The sequence below is a fragment of the Heloderma suspectum genome, chromosome 16, assembly GCF_057233095.1.
Source record: "Heloderma suspectum isolate Gila_16-S chromosome 16, 16-S_ref, whole genome shotgun sequence".
Classification (NCBI taxonomy): Eukaryota; Metazoa; Chordata; class Lepidosauria; order Squamata; family Helodermatidae; genus Heloderma; species Heloderma suspectum.
In genome coordinates this window covers 17023840-17043450 of record NC_139473.1, presented here as the reverse complement: position 1 = coordinate 17043450, position 19611 = coordinate 17023840, and the positions used below count along the sequence as shown (strand labels likewise).

Here is a 19611-nt window from a genome sequence, read left to right as displayed (position 1 = left end):
ACTTCACTCTCTAGGATGTCAGGCTCAAGTTCAGTGACCGCACTATCATGGCTATCAGGGACATTCAGATCTTTCCTGTATAGTTCTTCTGTGTATTCTTGCCACCTCTTCTTAATCTCATCTGCTTCTGTTAGGTCCCTGCCTTCTTTGTCCTTTATCATGCCCATCTTTGCACAAAACGTTCCCTTGAGATCTCCAATTTTCTTGAAGAGATCTCTAGTCTTTCCCATTCTGTTGTTTTCCTCGATTTCTTTGCATTGTTCATTTAAGAAGGCCTTCTTGTCTCTCCTTGCTATTCTCTGGAACTCTGCATTCAGTTGGGTATATCTTCCCCTTTCTCCCTTGCTTTTCGCTTCCCTTCTTTCGTGAGCTACTTGTAAAGCCTCATCAGACAGCCACTTGGCTTTCTTGCATTTCTTTTTCTTTGGGATGGATTTCGTTGCTGCCTCCTGAACAATGTTACGGACCTCCGTCCATAGTTCCTCAGGCACTCTGTCTATCAGGTCTAATCCCTGAAATCTATTCCTCACCTCCACTGTATATTCATCAGGGATATGATTTAGGTCATACCTGAACGGTTTAGTGGTTTTCCCGACGTTTTTCAATTTAAGCCGAAATTTTGCAAGAAGCAGCTCATGATCTGAGCCACAGTCAGCTCCAGGTCTTGTTTTTACTGACTGTATGGAGCTTCTCCATCTTTGGCTGCAAGGGACATAATCAATCTGATTTCGATATTGACCATCTGGTGACGTCCATGTGTAGAGTCGCCTCTTGTGCTGTTGGAAAAGAGTGTTTGCTATGATCAGCATGTTCTCTTGGCAAAACTCTATTAGCTTTTGTCCTGCTTCATTTTGTACACCAAGGCCATGCCTGCCTGTTATCCCGGTGATTTCTTGACTTCCTACTTTAGCATTCCAATCCCCTATGATGAAGAGGACATCTTTTTTGGGTGTTAGTTCTAGAAGGTGTTGTAGGTCTTCATAGAACCGATCAACCTCAGCTTCTTCGGCCTCAGTGGTTGGGGCATAGACTTGAATTACTGTGATGTTGAATGGTTTGCCTTGGATTCGTACTGAGATCATTCTATCATTTTTAAGATTGTACCCCAGTACTGCTTTTCCCACCCTTTTGTTGACTATGAGTGCTACTCCATTTCTTCTAAGGGATTCTTGCCCACAATAGTAGATATGATGGTCACCTGAATTAAATTCGCCCATGCCTGTCCATTTGAGTTCGCTGATTCCCAAGATGTCGATGTTCAATCTTGCCATCTCATGTTTGACCACCTCCAGCTTACCTTGATTCATTGATCTGACATTCCAGGTTCCTAAACAATATTGTTCTTTACAGCATCGGATTTTCTTTTTACCACCAGACACATCCACAGCTGAGTGTCCTTTCGGCTTTGGCCCAGCCGCTTCACTCTTTCTGGCACTACTTGGAAATACCCTCTGCTCTTCCCCAGTAGCATATTGGACACCTTCCGACCTGAGGGGCTCATCTTCCGGCGTCATCTCTTTTAGCCTTGTGATACGTTCCATGGGGTTTTCTTGGCAAGAATACTGGAGTGGGTTGCCATTTCCTTCTCCAGTGGACCACATTTTGTCAGAACTCTCTGCCATGACCTGTCCGTCTTGGGTGGCCCTGCACGGCATAGCTTATGGCTTCACTGAGTTACGCAAGCCCCTTCGCCACAACAAGGCAGTGATCCATGAAGGGGAGTTGAGTTTAGGTGCTTAATTGAGTTTAGGTGCTTAATAAATACAATCATTATTATCTGATTCGAGATCTTGAAGGTTTTTTTTTAAGTGTATTTTGAGGCCACAAATACTTTAGACAGCCTCCATAACTTTCTCCAAGCAATAGATGGCATATTGTCTGATGCTTCTATTCTGCCTGGTCATTTAAATATTTGCAGAATAATGTATTTGATCACACTCCTGGCTCTTTTCCCTTGGAAGAAAAATTTTGATCAGCTAAACTGGGGCAGGGGTGCTTTTACTTTGAGCAACACAAGTTGAGTTATGCAGCATCAGCCTACGTATGCTTACTTAGAGGAAAGTCCTACTGAATTCAGTAAGGCTAATTCCCAAGTAAATGTGTATCAGTTTGCAGCCTCAAATAAAATAGTGGGTGGATCTAACTGGATACAAGGCAATTGAACTCTTTGGTAAAGCAAGGGTAGGTAATCAAGGCTTGTAGGCTACTTTCAGCCCACAGAGACCTTTACTGTGGAAAGTCTCCCCCCGCTTTCCATTTGACTTGTCTACAAGTTTTACGATGCTAAGGCAGGGAAAAATTAGGGGCCAGATGGGGGTACATTGTCAGCTGTGTGTGTGTGTGTGTGGGGGGGGAGTATGCATTTTGGATTAGAACCTGGAGAAACTGGGTCAAGTTCTGCCTTCTCCATGGGGATTCAGTTGGGCAGATCACTACCCTTTTCTGAGTTATATCTCTAAAATGGAGGTAGTGAGTCACCTGAAAATATTATTTCATTGCTTAATAAGGATGTGGAGACCTAGGCAAATAAGCAGATGTATTTTTGTGTATGCGATACTTTGTATCTATTCCCTCTCTCACACACACTCCCTTGTCACGTACACGTAGGTACTCATTCATGCCTCCCTCACACAATGCTCATACACACATGCTTCAGTCTCACACACAGCTTCACAGTTGACCAGCATTTTAATAGTGCTGCCTACGCCTTCAAGGAGGAGGTCACCTAATCCGCTTGGTTTTTATGATCCCTTGGGAGCATTTGAAAAAGCTTGGGATGTTTTTGTTTTTTTTTTAAGAACTTGCAGAGAGAGATAGCAGAAAAAAAATACAAATCATTGTGAGCCACTGAGAGTTTTTCATCAGTACTGAGAAACTGAAATGTTCATAAATATCCCAGAACACCTTTATTTCTACGTACAATGGATATTATTGCCCTTGGCCAGGGGGCACCATGATTACACAAAAAATTACGTTATCGCTGCAGACCTATCTGTTTTCCATCTCTTGGAGTGCCGATCTTGCAAAAAATCACATTCAGCACTGTTCATCACTTACGATTGGAATTTTTCTCCTGCTTTGTAGAGTATAAGTGCCCTAAAAGATGATCCAAAACTGGCTTTTATTTTGCAAGTATAGATCGTAAAATGTTTAGGAAATTGGAAGGTGCTTGTAAATGCATGATACTTGAGTTGTTCAGGAGCAATATCAAGTCTTTTTATTTTGGCCAGTTGAAGTGCGACGACACTAGCAGCAACTCCCCATTGAAGTGGTGCGTTCCGAGTGTAATAGCTTTGTTTGTGTTGATTGTGTTAAATGGTGCTCAACAACGCAGGCACCTTGCCGATCTATGCAGCACAGAGACTGGCAGGCTCCATCAAGGGTGCTGTTCTTCCTCTTGCAGACTTCTGAGCAAAATGAGCAGCAATTATATACACTGTATGTATGAATTTAGCTCTTCCTCCTCACTAACCATGACACACCAAGGTTGCTTTGCTAGAGCCCTTTGCTGCTCAATTATGTCTCTGCTTCACTGCAAAGTGTCCCTGCTCTGTTACGAGAGCTATAATTAACTCGCCAAGGCGCTAGTCAGTCAGATTTGGCCAGGCGCCATGAAATCAACCCCAATTACTATATTCGCATTGTCAGTAATGCCCACTTCACAGTTCCTGCTAATTTGAAATGGCAAGTCCCAACATCCCGTAAGTAAAATTACCATTTGTGCCCTATTCTATTTGTGATATTTGCTCCCCTTATTTTGGCTACATGAAATTGGTTGATGAGAATTTTCTGAAAATGGTTGGTAATTGTAATGATTCAGAGGGAAGCACAAGAGACCCCAAGGTTATGCTGTTCGTTTTTCCTCTCTAATTTTGAGATTGACACACATGCTGCTGTCTCTTATTACTGCTTCTGCTGCTGCAGTAACTGAAAGGGTATTTAGATATAGGTCAATGATGCTCTTGTTATATTCATACAGGATCATCGCTATCCAAAGCACTTGGGGAAAATACAGGTCACTGCCCCAAGGAGTCTAAATCTTAACAGTGGAGGAGACAAGTAAAGGGCTGGATGCACCCAATCTCGTCTGATCTCGGAAGCTAAGCAGGGTCAGTCCTGGTTAGTACTTGGATGGGAGACCACCTGGGAATCAGGCTTCCTGCATTGAGCAGGTGGTTCAACTCGATGGTCTTGTAGGCCCCTTCCAACCATATGATTCTATGTTGCAAAGGACAGGGAGACGCAACAGAGCAGTCTTTCCCAACCTGGTGCCCTCCAGATGTTTTGGACTTCAACTCCCATCAGTCCCAACCAGCGTGGCCAATGGGCAGGAATGCTGGGAGTTGAAGACCAAATCATCTGGAGGGCACCAGGTTAGGGAAGGCTGCAACAGAGTAACAAAGAGTGCATGTAAATGTAGTTGCATGTACCCTAGGCTTCATTTTGGTTGGGGATGAGGACTAAAGGGTTCAGCTGCAGCCTTTATGGAGAATGTGGCTTTTCAGGAGGGATTTGAAGAAAGAAAGGGGTGCCATTGTGTATATGCTCTGGGAGGGACTTCCCAGTTTAGGGAGATGAGGTGAAGTAACTTAAGGGTGCAGGAGTCTTTGGTGTGTTTGAGGGTGGTAGCATTGGAAGAAATGAGGTCACGGGCAAGAATAGGACTGGAAATATGTGAGGCTGGGTAAGCCTGTGGATGGGTTTGGTAAGGTCAAAGAGCTTGGCCTTGACGTTGAAGGGGATGGGAAGACAACGGAGGTATCATGCAGTGTGAGCGATGAGAGGTGAATGACGTCTGGCTGTGGTGTGCCGAATAGAGGTGCAGTGAATGTCTCAAAATGTTGAAGTCAGTCTGAGAAAATCTGTCTTGGCCCCTCATTTATGGGAATAATCTCCCTGATGAGGTCTGCCTGGTGCCAACATTGTCATCTTGTTGGCACCACATTAAAACTGCCCTCTTCTCTCAGGCATTTGGCAGCATATAATGAGTCTCTTTGATTGTCTCTGGCTGATGGTTTAAAATTGTTTTAGATAAATGTTGTTGTGTGTGATATTTGTTCTGTGTCATTACATGAAAGAGGTTTGGCTATGGGGTGGTATAGAAATATAATAAATGAAATGCAATGTATGGGGTGGGGTTTTTCATTAATTCATTCATTTTAAAAGCACATATTCCCACCACCACCCTTTTCCCAACCCCAGATGCTAAAGATGGATATAGGTACGAAGCATCTGTGGCAAAGGGACTTGGCAGCAGGTCCTTGGGGAGGGGACCTGGGGCTTTGGCCTAGCAGCACCTCCCACTCATTTGTCAGGTGATAATCGTGAAAATCTAGTTCCTGACAGGCATGTACAGGAATAGCAAATTGCTACCAAATCAAGCTTTGAACATGTGGGTACTAATAATAACTAATATCCGTATAGTATTGTTTCTCTGTGCTTTATAAATAGCATATGATTCAGCCAAAGTTAAACTCTTTTAAGTCTTGTTGATTTTCACTTGGAGAGTTAAGTTTCCACGTACATCTTCCCTATTTGAACCATTGGTTCAATGTTCAAATCCATGTTGGCTTCGAAAGACTCTTAGTATTTAATGGTGTTGATCCTTGATCTCTGTCCTTAATATCGGTCATCTTGAGCTGGAATTGGGTATAAATTGAGTCAACATCATGACATGGGTTGTGGTGCCAGGTATCATTCTCAATTCCACTTTTAAAATTTCTGTGTTTTAGGGTTTGCTTATGAACCCTATTTTCCCAAGGACCCTTGAGAATCCTTAACTGGTTTTAAAGATGAGCACCACCCTGTTTCCTGATAGGTTTTGAAAAGTGGTCAGATAATTATTCTACATGTCTGGGAGATTAAACAGGCAAGTAGCCTGCCAAGGTGGTTACTTTTGTCAAGGACCTTTCAGATTCTGCCAAGCTGATCTGGATTAACTTTTGCTCTTCAGTATTCAAGAAGCAGTGTGACAACATTAGTTTAGGTTTTCTTCATTTCTCTATTGTGAGCCCCTGCTTGTCTTGCGTAATGATAATGTAGCCCGGCTAGTTTTAAGTATGCTGTATTACTACAATTAAAGTTCAGTGCTTCATCACACTCCTCTCCTGGCTTTGTTTGTTGTTCAGTCGTTCAGTCGTGTCCGACTCTTCGTGACCCCATGGACCATAGCACGCCAGGCCTTCCTGTCCTGCGCTCTCTCCCGGAGTGTGCTCAAGTTCATATTCATTGCATCAGTGATGCTGTCTAGCCATCTCATCCTCTGCCGTCCCCTTCTCCTTTTGCCTTCAGTCTTTCCCAGCATCAGGGTCTTTTCCAGAGAGTTTTCTCTTTGCATTAGGTGGCCAAAATATTGGAGCTTCAGCTTCAGTATCTGTCCTTCCAGTGAGCAGTCAGGGTTGATTTCCTTTAGGATGGACTGATTTGACCTCCTTGCAGTCCAGGGGACTCGTAAGAGTCTTCTCCAGCACCACAGTTCGAAAGCATCAATTCTTCGGCGCTCAGCCTTCCTTATAGTCCAGCTCTCACAGCCATACATTACTAATGGGAAAACCATAGCTTCGATTATGCAGACCTTTGTCGGCAAGGTGATGTCTCTGCTTCTTACTATGCTGTCTAGGTTTGCCATAGCTTTCCTCCCAAGGAGCAAGCGTCTTTTAATTTCATGGCTACAGTCACCATCTGCGGTGATTTTGGAGCCCACGAAAGTAAAATCTGTCACTGCTTCCATTTCTTCCCTTTCTATATGCCAGGAAGTGATGGGGCCAGATGCCATGATCTTCGTTTTTTTAATGTTGAGTTTCAAACCAGCTTTTGCACTCTCCTCTTTCACCCTCAACAAGAGGTTCTTGAGATCCTCTTCGCTTTCTGCCATTAGGGTAGTATCGTCTGCGTATCTGAGGTTGTTGATAATTAAGCAATCTTAATTCCGACCTGTGATTCATCCAACCCGGCGTTTCTCATGATGTACTCTGCATATAAGTTAAATAAGCAGGGTGACAATATGCAGCCTTGTCGTACTCCTTTCCCAATTTTGAACCACTCGGTTGTTCCATGTCTGGTTTTTACTGTTGCTTCTTGACCCTCGTACAGGTTTCTCAGGAGACAGGTAAGGTGGTCTGGTACTCCCATCTCTTTAAGAATTTGCCACAGTTTGTTGTGATCCACACAATCAAAGGCTTTAGCATAGTCAATGAAGCAGAAATAGACGTTTTTCTGGAATTCTCTTGCTTTTTCCATGATCCAGCGAATGTTGGCGATTTGATCTCTAGTTCCTCTGCCTCTTCGAAACCCAGCTTGTACTTCCGGTAGTTCTCAGTTCGCATACTGCTGAAGCCTAGCTTGTAGGATTTTGAGCATCACCTTGCTGGCATGTGAAATGAGCGCAGTTGTGCGGTAGTTTGAACACTCTTTGGCGTTGCCCTTCTTTGGACTCTCCTGGCTTGCACCTTGCTAAATTGCTTGGACAAGAAGCATTATAGCTCGACATTTACCACACAGTAGTAGATCTGGCTTATTAGCCATCATTATGTGCTTTAGTCTGCTAAGAGAGCCCTGCTTTTATATTTGGAGCAAATCCAGTACATTTGCATAGATTTAACCTTGGGCAATAGTTTCTGCTCTAATATTCAGGCTTTCAAATAACCTCTTAGTTTTAGGCAAGGACTGGAGAAATTATGAATGCTACTTGTTTTATTTATTTAGTCACATTTATATCACCCCTGTTCCTCCATGAAGCCCAATGTACGTGATTCTCCTCCTCTCCATTTTATCTTCACAACAACCCTGTGAGGTAGGTTAGGCTGAGAGTCCGTCAGTGGCCCAAAGTCACCCAGGGAGCTTCATGGCCGAGTGGGGATTAGAACCCAAGACTCCCAAATACCAAACACTCTAACCACTACACCACACTGGCTCCAGTGTGCTTTAAATGCTATTATAAATCTCCTCTCCGACTTTTTGTGTGTGTGGCTCTTGGGTACTCAATACTAGACATCTCTAAGAGAAATAGAACTGTGATAGAAACCCCCCTTCCCTAAATTTAAAATTGACCCCAAAGTTCCCTGAGAGCAGGCTGAGCAAATTAACAGCCACTGTGCCCCAGGGGGGTGTCTCATGCTCCGTCTTTCTTCTAGCACTGCATTCCAAGTATTCACCTGATAAAATGCACCATTGAGTGGTGCTATTTAGGAATATTTCCTCCTCGTTCCTCCTTCCCTGCCCATACAAGATGCCATAACCCACTACTTTGAAGGGTCACCTTCAAAGCCAACTTCTTTCTGGGTTGGTCCTAAATCTGCATAGGATGCTAATCTTAACCCTCATGTCTGGTCCAGTTGTGAACATATCCTGTCTTCTATCCTAGTCATTAAGTTTTAGAGTTGCTGGCTCTGAAAAACTACCATCAGTATAATGCCAGAGTACAAAAAGAAATATGTTTGCACCCCCTCCCCACAAATTGCCTGTTCTGTTGATCCTCTTGTCTCTCTGTTTTTTACCAGTAAAAATGCCCTTTCTGGTTAAATACTCTAGACTGGCGCAATACAGCAAGCTCAATAATATTAATGCGCCTAGATGCTCATATAATGTTACTGATCTGGAGGAATGCTTACTGGGGAGGGTTGTAAAGACTTTAATACCGGAGGGGTTTGTGTGTATGATTTCTCAGTCATCTCTAAAGGGAGGAGAAACGGTCTACATTGCAGGAGGGTGGTGGCAGCAGTGCAATAACCCTATATTAAAGCAGACAGGAAGTATTTGTAGTCGAAGCATGCAAGATCTTGTGCAGAAGGGTGTGCGCGTGTGTCTGTGTGTGTGAGAGAGAGAGAGACCTTCTCAGGTGAGCAGCTCACAACGGGCAAGCTTGATTTCCTCCCTGCTTAAATGTGGTTGGGGGCTGTGACTTTGGGTACTTTGTTAAAATTATATCAATACTGAAATTAGTCTGAGCAGAAGTTGTTTTAATTAAGACACTGGATATGCTTAAGCTACATTGTAAAGGGAAATGTTTCATAATTACATCAGCAGTAAGAAATAGTTTTCGTTTATTCTTGTTGTAGGGGAGGCAGATGGAAAGGCAAGTTGCTGCGCTGTGCAGGATCAAAAGGCAGTGTAAAACTGGAATTCTTCATATAATGTTTACCAATATAGCACTCAAATTATGAACAGCCAATCTGGCCATATATTTTAAAACAGCTGATTCCCCCCACCCCACCCCGTTTTTTCAAAGGTGTCCAACGTTTCCCTGCTCAGGTCCTGCCAGTGGGAGAAGAGATCTAAAGTAGCCTTCCCCAACCTGGTTCCATCCAGATGTGTTGGACTACAGTTCCCATCATACCCAGCCAGCAATGGCACCAGGTTGAGGAAGCTGATCTAAACCATAGCACGGGTAGGTGGTGATGGAGTAGCTGAACTTTCCCTATGCTTTCCCCATCTACTAACTTTCCCCAGCCACTTTTTAAAAGCAGTGGTTACTTCTGGTCTCTGAGCTCCCTGGGAGGGTGGTGGGGGAGAGAGCAGCTCTTAAAAAGTGGCCTTGGGATGGGAGGAGTGTTCCGCTTCCCTCTCTTACCCATGCTACACTTTAAAGCACCCCCCACCCACATATACATACTTCTGTCTTTGTTCTGCCTAGTTTGATGCTTGGGTGCCCTTCAGGAAGGTCCCAGGAAAGCAAACTCTACCGGAGTATATGAGTGAGTCAAGCTGCACAGGCAGAAAAGATGTGGTTCCCCACTTCCAGTGCACTAGCCAATCTGACCTGGAGGGTTGCATTGGTGGTAGGGGTGTCTGAACATTCAGTTTAGCAAGCCATATGGATAGGAAGGCTGCTAAGTTACTCTGAATCGGAATATTCAGGTGGAGTCCAGTGAGTTAATTTCATTATCTTCATTTTTTTAATATGTGAATTGCTCTCTCCCTCCTCACTCCCCCCCCCCTTTGTTCCAGCTTGATTTTTGGAGGCTCCTGTTTCTGCTGTTTGTTTCATGGCAGGGGGGAAAATGGTCACCTTTGGCATTTCATTGCAGAGACAAATGTGATGTTCCAACAAGGTGTAACTTGTGGGCCATTTTTAGTATAACTACAGCTTTGACTATTTATAGGGCAATAACCTGATTAGCCAAATAATTTGTCACTAATTCCTCGATATGACATGACAAGTCTTTCTCCCTCACAATGCAGGTTTTGCAGATTTGTCTCAGAGTGAGTGTGTTTGTTTGAATCAGGGTCCGGATGTGTTGAATTGTAACTAATTCCTTTAAATGTTTTGGTTAGGCTGGCTTGGTTCATTATAATAATGGATTTGATGCATAAAGAATCCATCTACAAGTGTGCCTTTGTGTGGATCTCAGCATGAGATGACTGGCAGGATTCACCTTATGGAGGAAAGTAATTTAGTTAAAACTGTCATGGCAGGGACAAAAGGAATTGGTTTTAAAAAGTGGAAGATGTGAAACTATATTATATACCGATTTAGATCACTGTTCTTTATAGCCCAGCATTGTCTACCCCAACATTTCCCAACCTCTAGATGTTGTTGGACGAAAACTCCCATTCCCCTGATCTTTGGCCATGCTGACTGGGGATGGTGGGAATTGTAGTCCAACATCATCTGGAGACCCAAGGTTGGGAAAGTCTGGTCTACCTCTGTCTGGCAGGAATCATTCCTTGCAGCTCCTACCAGAGTGACTGGATGGTGGGGATTGTACCTGGAACATTTTATTCGGGCAAGCAAAGCATGTGTCTTCCCAGCTTTATTCTCCACTTGCCTGGACTTGTCTGAGATATGAAGTCAGGATCTCTCTCTCACCCAAAGCACTAACCATGCCCCTAGATTAACAAGTATTTCCATGAGCAGTATGTTTGACTAATTGTTTAGGCCCCTCCCAAAAATATTCCTAATATTTTAATGATAGGATGTACTGGAATTTGTGGTCATCGGGTTTAAAAACTAATAACTGTAAAAGGTTATATCTTTTTTTCAAGACAGAGAGATTCTCAGAAACCAGATAGATGGGCTGTTGCATTATTAGTGTTGAAATAATTGTCAAATACCTTCTGCTCTGGTTTTGGCTTGCAAACATAATTCTGTAGCATGAATCATCTCTACAAATTGCTAATTCTGTAGTCTTATTTTTTATTTTCGTAAGCAGCTCTGGGAGCCTTTGGCTGAAGAATGGGGCAATAATGCTTTAAATAAATAAAGTCCTATTCTGAACAAAGTTAATATTTTAATTTCGACAGCCAGCATATCACCTGTTTTTTTCCAGTGGTTAAAACCAATAAGTAGAGAAAGATTAGAGAAAGAGAAGGTGCAGAAAAGGGCACGCAAAATGATCAAGGGGTGGAGCGACATCCTCTGAGGAAAGGTACATCTGGGATTGTTTAGCTTAGAAAAAGGGTGAGTAAGGGGAGACATGGGGGCCGCAGTGGCTTAGTGGTTAAGACGCTGAACTGCAGACTGGAAGGTCGGCAGGACAGCAGTATGAGACCTGAGCGCTGCATGACGGAGTGAGCTCCCGTCTTCAGTCCCAGCTTCTGCCAACCTAGCAGTTCGAAAGCAAGAAATTGCAAGTAGATAAATAGGTACCGCCTCGGCGGGAAAGGTAACAGCATTCTGTGCACCTTGGTGTTCAGTCATGCTGGCCACATGACCACGGAAGGGTCTTCGGACAGCGCTGGCTCTTCGGCTTAGAAACGGGGATGAGCACCGCACCCTAGAGTCGGACACGACTGGTTGGGGACACCTTTACCTTTTTAAGGGGAGACATGGTGTGGGGAAAGTGGACAGGGAGGAATTTTTCTCCCTCTCTCAAAATACTAGAACCCGGGTCATCCATGAAGCTGATTGCTGGGAGATTCAGGGCAGATTAAAGGAAAGACTTCTTCACACAGCACATAGTTAAACTATGGATTTCATTGTCACAGGATGTAGTGATGGCCACCAATTTGGATGGCTTTAACGATTAGACAAATTTATGGAAGGTGAGGCTATCAGTGGCTACGAGTTCTGATGGCTATATGCACCCTCCAGTATCAGAGGCAGCATGTCGTACATGTGGGTGTCCCATGGGCAGCTGGTTGGCCGCTGTGTGAACAGAATGCTGGACTAGATGGACCCTTGGTCTGATCCAGCAGGGCTCTTCTTATGTTCTTATTTTAGTGGTCAGCCACCCTGATCTTCCATTTGTAGACGCAGATATTGCTGGAATGTCTGCATGTACATTTCTGCTGACTTTAGCTGGGGCTACCTAGGCAGGAAAGTCATTAGGATGTGCACAGAGGCCCTTCCTTGTCGCTGGATTTGTTCTGGGGGCCTCCCGTTGCTGATCCCTTAGTCTGAACTCTGCATAGGATTGCAAAACATGTGCCGAACAAAACTTTGCCAGGGAGGTGTGTAAGTTAAAAACTGGAAGGGGTGCAATAAAGGGCAATCCAAATGATTGAGGGGCTGGAGCAACTCCCCTATGAGGAAAACTTACAATGTTTGGGGCTTTTTAACTTAGAACAAAGGCGAGTGGGGGGGGGCATGATAAAATTGTATAAAATTATGCATGGTGTGGAGAAAGTGGATACTAGAACCCAGTGGGGTCATCCCATGAAGCTGAATGGTGGGAGATTCAGGACAGATCAAAGGAACTATTTCTTCACATCGCACATAATTAAACTGCAATTCACTACCACAAGATGTAGTGATGGTCACCAACTTGGATGGCTTTAATAAACATATTCATCGAGGATAAGGCTGTCGATGGCTACTAGCTGTGATGGCTGTATATTACCTCCAGTATCAGGGGCAGTATTCCTTGCCAGTTGCTAGGAAACATGAGTGGGAGAGTGCTTTTGCATTCATGTCCTGTTTCAGGATTGCCCATCTGGCTGGCCTCTGTGCAAAAAGAATGCTGGATTAGATAGTTTTTTGGTCTGATCCAGCACAACTCTTCTTACATTCTTATGTTAACCACAGCTTTTAACTCTCCTGTTTTCCAAAGTGTGCCACAATTGTTTGTGTCTTTCCCCACAGACTGTCATTCCAGCTCTATTCCGATTTTATAGATTAGCTCTTTATCTCTCACCGGACTATACTGGTATCTTATTAAAATGCTTATAAATAAGAGTATGAGAAGTAATGACTTCTAAAAGAAGCAGGTACGTTTATTTCATTGTTCAGACCATTAGTTGCAGTAATATATAATAATGCACAGTTGCATCAATATGAAATGCAAAATCCAGATTATGGGTTGGATACAGACTCAGTTATGCTTAGAATGGTCAATACAGTTCATACTGCTCCTGATAATACAGCTTTTAAAGTAGATTTGCACAGCTGGAAGGCCAAACAATACAATGCTTATAAAGGAAACTTGATTGATTGTATTATTGAATGTGTCCATTACCAGACAAATAGTAGAAGGTTCCGTTTTAGTCTGAAGTTGCCAGATGGGATGCAGCCCTGCTGAACATAATGAGCATAATGAACATGCTGAACATAAGAGCAGCCCTGCTGGATCAGACCAAAGGCCTGTTTAGTCCAGCATCAAGTTTCCCGCAGCAGCCAAGCTAATATTGGTCTGTTCATTCAAAGTATTTATAAACCATGTTTTAGGGATGCACCTTCACATAGATGCCTCTGGGAAACCCATAAGCAGAAAATGAGGGCTATAGCCATCTTCCGCTGTTGTTCCCCAGCAGTTGGTATTGGAGGCTTGCTGCCTCTGATCCTGGAGGTAGTATAAACAGTGTTCCAAGTATGGTCACACTATAGATCTGTATAAAGACATTACAATATTAGCATTAAAAAAAAAAAAATCAAGCCCTTTTCCAATTACCCTTAGCATGGGATTTGCTTTTCTTCACAGCTGCTGTATACTGGGTCAAAGTTTTCATCGAGCATTACCCCAAGATCTTTCTTCTTGGAGAGTCACCAGTAGCTCAGACCCCATCAGTGTATATGTGAAGTTAGGGTTTTTTTGCCCCAATGTGCACCATTAGCTTACATTGAACCACATTTGCCATTTTATTTCCCATTCACCCATTTTGGAGAGATCCTTTTGGAGTGCTTTGCAGTCCTTATTTTTGCTTTTACCACTGTGAGTAATTTGGTGGTGTTGGCAAACGTGGCCACCTCACTGCTCACCCCTAGGTCATTTATGAGCACATTAAGTAGCTCTGGCCCCAATAAATATCCACTGTTTACAGTCCTCCATTATGAAAACTGTCCATTCTTCTTACTCACTGTTTCCTGCTCTTTAACCGGTTACCAGACCATAACAGGACCTGTTATTTTATCCAGTGACTGCTTATTTACTCAGGAGTGAGACAGGACTTAACTTTGCGGAAGCCATGTTGATTTTTCCTCAGGTAGGCCTGATCTTCAATGTGATTGATAACTTTATCTTTAATAATGTATTGTGTTCCACAAATTTACCTGGAATGGACATATTCCTGGGGACACCACCACCCCTGGCCGCCCTGCCCGATCCCTTTTAAAAATTGGTACCACTAGCTAGCTGCTTTCCAGTTTTCTGGTACAGAGGCTGGCCTTGGGCGCAAGTTACAGCAATTTCACATTTCAGTTCTTCCAAAACTCTTGGGTGGATAGCATCCGGATCCAGTGATTTGTTTATTTTTTAATTTTTCTGTAAGGCCTCTACAGTTTGTTGTACAGTTGTATGAGCCAAACACGACATCGGTTTGGACATGGTTTTTCAGAGAGTCCCTCTGTGGGCATCTCCCAAATTATCCATTCCTCCATGCGTATGAATTCAAATGTGGCTCCAGTGGGATTTAAACAAACATGGTACTTGGATTTCCCAGGGCCACTGCACAAGTTGAAGTCCACAGCGCTTGAGGTGAGACTGCATTTCAGGGAGGGAAAAGCAGCAAGGCATAGCTTGAATAAACAGACACACTGCCCATCATAGTCCCATGAGACAGTGCACTCTGCAAGTGAAAGAGCTGGTACTGAGAAAGCAGAAGTAATAAGGTTCACTTAGCAAATTTGTCTGACATTAAGCATCTGCTAAGGGATCCTCCGCACTCCCCAATGGTCCTTTTGCAACGCAAAACAAACATATCAAAGAGTTGACTTTATTTATTTATTTATTTATGGTCTACTGATACGCACATTAGGAGAAAGGGCCCCAGGTGAAGTTCCATATTCTCTTTCTTGTTAGGGTGCACTCTTGAAAATATTGTGTTACCTGTTCCTCTGCCGTGAGAGTGGCCTTGGCTAGCCAAGCCAACATTTGTGGCTTGTGTCCCTGTTCTCACTTTGCACAAAGCCAGGGATAAATCTTCTTCTCCCTTTCCCAGCTCCAAACTTTTTGGGGGGGGCGGGGTGGGGTGGGGGAGAAGGATAATCCCTGCAATTGTGCTGGGCTTTGAAGTGCCTTAATAGGATAGCCCAACTACGGGAACGATTCTGCCCACGCATTTGATGGACAGGCCCAAGAGGGAGGAGGTGGCCCTTCAAATATTCTGGTCCCCGGCCATGTAGGGCTTCGTAGGTAATAACCAGTATGTTGAACGTGACCTGGAAACATACTGGAAGCCAGCGTAAATTAAGCAGAACCTGAATGATGTAGTAAAAAAACAAGCACCCTTCTTCTTCGTGGTCTCTGTACACCACACATACGGGCTTTGGAGTCTGTTGAGAAGCCCAAGAAAATGGAGGACACACCCTCACAAGCACAGTCTACCACGCACAACCCTGTTCCAGCATTGGGGCCACCATCCCCTCAGTGTGGTACGTCTCTGAGTACCCAAGACCCCACCCTCACCCCGGGCTGGTCTTTGACGTTTATGCTGATGAAGAAACTCACCCAAAAGGCAAAAATTACCAAACAGGCCAGTCTCTCTTCTTCTGATGTCCCAAAGAAGAAGAAAAAAGCCTCCAAAAAGGTACATAACTCTGCTCGGGGTCGAGCATCCTTGCTCCTCTTCTACTTCATACTGATCCGATTCGAGAGCCACCATGCCCTTCTGTACTGCTCTGTCTGCCTCTCCTCCACCACAGCCAGCGGATGCTGTATTTTCGTCCATACCAATGACGGTGCCTGCTTCTCCACTGCTGCTGACTTCACCCATCCCAATGGTGAATCCAGCCCCTGATACTGGGGTTTTGTCAATATCATCTACCTCCGAGGGGGAGATTACAGAACTTTTTCCAGGGCGTGCCTGTCATTTTCTTAGGCTCCTCAGCGGACTCCAAAGCCCATATGAGTGAATGCATAGATGAGCGCCCGAAGAACTACAATTGCAGGTATCATAGAATCGTAGAATAGTAGGGTTGGAAGGGGCCTACAAGGCCATCGAGTCCAACCCCCTGCTCAGTGCAGGAATCCAGGTCAGAGCATCCCTGACAGATGGCGGTCCAGCCTCGTCTTGAACGCCTCCAGTGTGGGAAAGCCCACCGCCTCCCTAGGTAATGGGTTCCATTGTCATATCGCTCTAACAGTCAGGAAGTTTTTCCTGATGTTCAGCCAGCTTCCTGTAACTGGAGCCTATTATTCCGTGTCCTGCGACCTGTCTTTCTGGCCTCTCCATTTTGAACACTTTCAGAACACTTTACAGCAGGGATGGGGAACCTCAAGACCAGGAGCTAAATTGGCCCCCTTGGGGACCCAGTCTGTCTCTCTCCAGGATCCCCCAAATAGCCATGCCCCCTTTCCCCCAACCACCAGTCATTTGGTGGTTTCCCAGCTTTTGTGCAGTTGTCCCCATTCTCAAAGGTTGAAATGCCTCTCCGGAGACTTGGTTACTGGCAATAAGAACTTCAAGCTACAACATGCTGAGGTTTTAAAAAAAAACATTGTTTTATTGTTTTAACTGTTTTGTTGTTGTACATCGCCCAGAGTGGCTGGGTGACCAGCCAGATGGGCGATTAATAAATTTAATAAATAAATAAAATAATAATAATAACAACAACAACAACGTTGGCGCCCCCTTTACCTTCGGCTCCACCCACCACTGGAATGCGGCCCCAAAGGGCTTCTCTGGAATTGAGTTCTGCCCTTGGGCCGAAAGAGGTTCCCCACCCCTGCTTTACGGGGACAGCCCGCAGAGAGTGCATTGCAATAATCTAGTCATTGCACAGCTGCAGGAGCAGTGAGCCCGTGTGCACCAGTGGCTGGGGAACATGGGCAGGAGGGCGCTGTTGTGCTCATGCCTTGCTTGCGGGTTCCTGGTTGATGGCTGGTTGGCCCCTGTGTGAACAGAATGCTGGACTAGATGGACCCTGGGTCTGATCCAGCAGGGCTCTTCTGACGTTCTTATGAGCAATCCTCACCCCCTTCCAAGCCTGAGAGGGAGACTGGGCCTCCTCTGGTCACACTTGCCAAAGGGCAATGAAACACTTGCCAGGGTGAGCAGAACTGTGGACCCTCTGGCTATCTAAAGAAGGGGTTTAGAACCTGTAAGAGCTATGGAGACTGAGAGCTTTCCTGCTATTCTAAAGTCAATGTGGAACCTTGGGTGGTAGCAGGGAAAAGCATGGCTGGTTGCAAGCTTTCAAAGGCAGTGAGCGTAAGCTTCCAAATATTGCCCCTGTGCCAGCCATAGCACCCCTGCTTTGTTTGCAAAAGGCCCCAGGTTCAATCTCTGGCATTTCTGGGTAAGGTTGGAAGAACCCCTGCCTGAAACCCTGGAGAGTCGCTGCCAGTTAGTGTCGACAGTACTGGGCCAGATGGTGGACCAGTAGCCAGGCTCAGTATATGTTCCTAAGCCATTTTAAAGTGGAGGTGTGAGTTACTGTCAACGTTCGACTTCGGCGCCTCTGAAGTGAAGCTGAACAAACCCATTCATTCCACTTCTCTTCGGAACGCTGGCTGGTGGTAGCAATTGGGGCAAGACTCTCCTTCCAGAGCTCATTTGGTTAGAACAGTCCCATTGCCAGTGATAGTCGTGGTGTTGGCTTTGGATGCCTTGGCTAAATTTGTATTGTTGTTGGCTGGTGGCAAGCAGTTCTTAAGAGCGTTATTCATCTCCTCTGTGCCTGCAGCAAAAGGTGCAGACAGTAAGGCGTGCGATGAGGAGATTTCAAAGCCACAAGCAGTTACCAGCAAGGGAATCCTATTTTTCCCACAGAATACAGCTTTAATTTTCTTGTTCCCTGGCGTTCAGAGAGATGCTGTCTGATTTACCTGTTTGCTTGGAACTGATGGTATCAAAATCCTGCAAGTCCCTTCAGGGGCAGCTGCCAACCTCAAGGAATGTACCAGAGAAGGGAGCCAGCTTGACACCTGAGAGGTTGCTCCCCTCTCCCAGGCTGTCTGCTACATGAGGCAATGGCTCGGTTGCTTAGCTTCCATGATTCAGGTATGTGCATTTCTGAAATGGTCAAGGTGAGCTAGTGTTGGATTCCTGTGAATTTTTTTCTTTTTTTTAAATGACAAGTTTCTAGCTCTTAAGGTTGCAGAACTACACCAGGAAACTGGCAGGTAGTCTCTCCCTGAGGCTCTAGTGTACAGAATTAGAGTGCTGTAGGCATGGATGGCTGTTCATCCCCCGCCCCACCCGCCAAGCCTACAGTCACATTCCCATATCAGTCATGACTGTCTCACCACCTAATTTCTAAAACGTGGAGCCAAGGCATCTGCCAGGGTGGTTCAGAGCAAAACTTAAAGCAGCAGCAGCATAAAATAAACAATTGCTAGTCAATCTACTAAACGAGCTAATAAATATATAAATTAAAAGACCAGTGTTATTAGACCAACAGCTTTAAATAACAACTGCATCACCCTATCTACTGAGAATTGGAATGTAGCAATGGTTTTCAAGCAGAGCTGGGATAGATTTAGGTTAAATGTGACGTTATTCCTAAGAGCAGTTGGGTGATGGAATAAACTTGGCAAGGGAAATTGAGCAAGCATCTCTAATGGGTTTTATGTGTACAAGGATATCATGTTTTGGGAAGGTACATTGGGGATAGGGAGAGGTGGATGACCTAAAACAGGGGCTTTCAAACTTTCTCTTCCTCCAAACCCCTGCATATTGGAGAGGATTCTTAGGCATGTTCTAGAGTGTATGTTTGGATGATGCATGCTGGGATCATGAAACTGCTAACTGTTGGGCCTCTAAATTGAAAGTATACCCAATCCCAGACACACATGTCCTCCAGCAGGGCTGTGCAGGTTCCCTGGAATGCAGCTTGAAAATTAGCAAGCTAACCGATCCGTTTGGACTCCTTGAGCTCTGGTTTTATAATTGGATTGTGCCATGCCTCCAGTCACTGTTGCGCATCATTTATTTTGAGTCCAGAAATGCGGGTTGCTGTGGCTGTAGAGTTGTTCTCCGCTGACCACGATTGGGAACCATTTTAGATAGAAGTAAAAAGGAAGAGCAAGATGGGAAGAGTGAGATGGGGCGGGGGCGGGGGGAGGTGGCACAGAGGGGTGTAGAAGAAGAGAAGAGCAGCCAAGTTTAAGGCAACTTTCAGGTGCCGTCTGTGTCTCCTGCTCCTCAGTTGTTCATTGCTATGCCGTGGGACCAGAGTAGCATGGAGGAGGAATATGCAGGAAATATTGCTTTCTGTGCTCCTTGTGGAACTGATAACCTTTCAGATTGTAGAAGATGGTATGATAAAGTGGTACAGATGTTCCGTTTTTCCTTTAC

General features: G+C 44.7%; 1 protein-coding gene across 10 annotated transcripts in view; it reads left to right on the top strand.

Annotated features, from left to right (window-relative positions):
* CUX1 (cut like homeobox 1) overlaps positions 1 to 19611 on the top strand; it is a 337359-nt gene that overhangs the window by 111627 nt on the left and 206121 nt on the right. The gene's annotated exons all lie outside the window — the stretch shown is intronic.